Source organism: Schistocerca piceifrons, chromosome 5 (assembly GCF_021461385.2).
Source record: "Schistocerca piceifrons isolate TAMUIC-IGC-003096 chromosome 5, iqSchPice1.1, whole genome shotgun sequence".
NCBI classification, from domain to species: Eukaryota; Metazoa; Arthropoda; class Insecta; order Orthoptera; family Acrididae; genus Schistocerca; species Schistocerca piceifrons.
The window spans coordinates 395,190,918-395,193,853 of record NC_060142.1 but is presented as its reverse complement, the minus strand read 5'-3'; positions in this window follow the sequence as shown (position 1 = coordinate 395,193,853).

Sequence of the window (2,936 nt, the reverse complement as noted above, 5' to 3'; positions counted from 1 at the left end):
TGAGTCATTATGGTAGACAGTGGAGATCAGTGGTATTCCTGTATTGCAAAAGGAAATGAGTCCAACACAGTAGGATCCGACTTAGTTTGAGGAACACAAATATTGTATTGGATTAGAATCTTGTGGATATCGTAAGACAAGTTTTGGCAGTATGCTACAACTAATATTTAGCAGGCAAATAATTTATTTCTAATATTTTTGAAACTTGATTTAAATTGTGCTAGTAAAACTAATTTACAAATATGAACACCACGTCCTAGCTACTTAAATGTTTGCCATCTCTGTCAAGAATGTTACCAAAGTACACTCACTATGTGCGCTACATGTCTTATATTTGCTTTCGGCTCTGTTTAAATCACTTTCAGTAAGTTATATTGCCTAGGTGCTGGTGTAAGTTACCCTAGGTGTGGTGTAAGTTACATTTACTTTCTTTTAAAATAAGTACTATCTACAGATTCCTCTGTAACGGAAATAAATTTCTGAATATTATTGCACTGTTAAATATCAAAAGACGAAACAATTCATTTCCATTTAACGTGGTTTCTGAGATCTTTAAAAGCTTTTACTGGAACCTAACGATATGTATTGTTATACGGTTGAGGAACTGGAGCAGAAAATTGCGCAGTCTGGTCAAGTTTATGAAATGATCCGTGGGTGTTTGAAACATTCGTACCTCACTGCAGTCACTATTGTAGTAGTACTACAGTATTGCCTCCAAATGCAAGGGCGATATGTGAAACGCCTCCTTTAATACGTACGCGTCCATAGTAAATTTTAACACGTACCGTACTGAAATAGCACTATGTTTCTGATTAGATTAGACGTTGTGTGAAATATGAGCCAATCAGTGGGGCAGTTAATCTAAGAGTTTATATTTCAGATACATTTATACCACCTATGACAAAAATATTTGATACTGAAGTCAGTGGTGCTCGTTTGCTGATCGATGTTTAATGGAACGTTGTGGTATGTTTTCACCTACCAAATTTTTTTTGATACACCTTATAGTCAACTTTGCACTTGGGTTCCACTTGAGTCCGTCACAACTTGGTGCCTCAAACTGTGTGGCTTGGACCTGCTCCCAAGTTTAGATTGGTACGATCTTCTGTATAAACAAAAAAATAACCCAAGAATTAACCTTTTGTCGCTCATCAATAATATTACAGGAGTTGGTGGTCGCTGTGCTTATAGGCGGCTATACTCTGTTCATCTACTTTGAATCTTCGTGTTCAAATGGTTCAAATGGCTCTGAGCACTATGGGACTCAACATCGTAGGTCATAAGTCCCCTAGAACTTAGAACTACTTAAACCTAACTAACCTAAGGACATCACACACACCCATGCCCGAGGCAGGATTCGAACCTGCGACCGTAGCAGTCCCGCGGTTCCGGACTACAGCGCCAGAACCGCACGGCCACCGCGGCCGGCGAATCTTCGTGTAATCAAGCGTATGATGTGACGTTAGTCATCGACTGCAATGGTCAAGTATCTTGTTTCGTTGGACTACTGGACGTACGCTTTCTGCACTGCCCAGTCACGTTAATGGGACCACGTGTCAACAGTCTGAATAACCGCCTTTTGTAGCGCGAGACAAGTAGGAATAGAGTCTCGAAGGTCCCGACAGGGACAGAGCCATGCAGATACAGTGCTGTGGCCAACTGCGCTAGGTTCCTCCGTGGAGCCTCCATGGTACAAAGAGCTCGATCGATGTGGTCCCAAACATATTCGATTAGATTTAAATCCGGGGAGTTTTGTGCCCAGGGGTGAAGGGTAAACTCATCATTATGCTCTTCGAATCACGCACGTACACGTGTGACCCGTTGCATTGTAATGCTGGTAGAAGTCATTGTGCCAAGGAAAAACATACTGCGTCTGGTGGTGGACATGGTCCCTGGGGATAGATGCATACTTGTGTTGATCCATCGTGCCTTCCAGAATTACGACATCATCCAGGGAATGCACGAAAATATTCCCCAGAGCATGACGCTCCATCTTGTTTACAAGCTGTTTGCTTCCAGGCGTTTCACGCTATACACGCTAAGGGCTATCTGTCCGATGGAGCACAAAACGTGACTCATCTGAAATTGCCGCCAGTCACCATACAACGGACGTCCAGTTGCGGTATTGGCGCGCAAATTGCAGCCTTCGTCACCGATGAACAGCAGTCAGCATGGGTGTATGAACCAGACGAACCAGGCGTCTGCTGCGGAGATCCATGCGCAGCAACGTTCGCTGAACGGTCGTTGGGGAAACAAAGTTGGTAGCCTCTTAGTTTATCTGGTGCGGTCAGTTGCTCAAAAGCTTCACGTCTATTCTCCCGTAAACTTTTCGGCAGCCATCGTTCATCTCTGTCATCTATGACCTTGGCAGCGCCATTTCGCCTTGCGCTGTATGCTTTAGCCACGGCGGCACGCGAACAAAAAAATGGTTCAAATGGCTCTCAGCACTATGGGGCTCAACTGCTGTGGTCATCAGTCCCCTAGAACTTAGAACTACTTAAACCTAACTAACCTAAGGACATCACACACATCCATGCCCGAGGCAGGATTCGAACCTGCGACCGTAGCAGCAGCGCGGCTCCGGACTGGAGCGCCTAGAACCGCACGGCCACCGCGGCCGGCGGCACGCGAACAGTTTACGAACTTAGCCGTTTAGGAGATACTTCCATCCTTGACCCCAAAGCCAATGATCATGCCCTCTTGAACGTGAAATAAATCGCTCTGTTTCCACATTAAGACAGGATCTGAAATATTTTCTGCGGCCTCTCGACACGCCTTGTGTTTCTCCATAGTTAGTGCTGCCATCCGCCGTCTGTGAGAACTTATTGCACGTAGACGTCGAACATAGGCGGTGGTCACATTAATGTGACTGGACGGTGTGTATGCATTAAGAATTTTGATGCAGCATCGACTTCTCTACCTGGTTTGGTGATAAA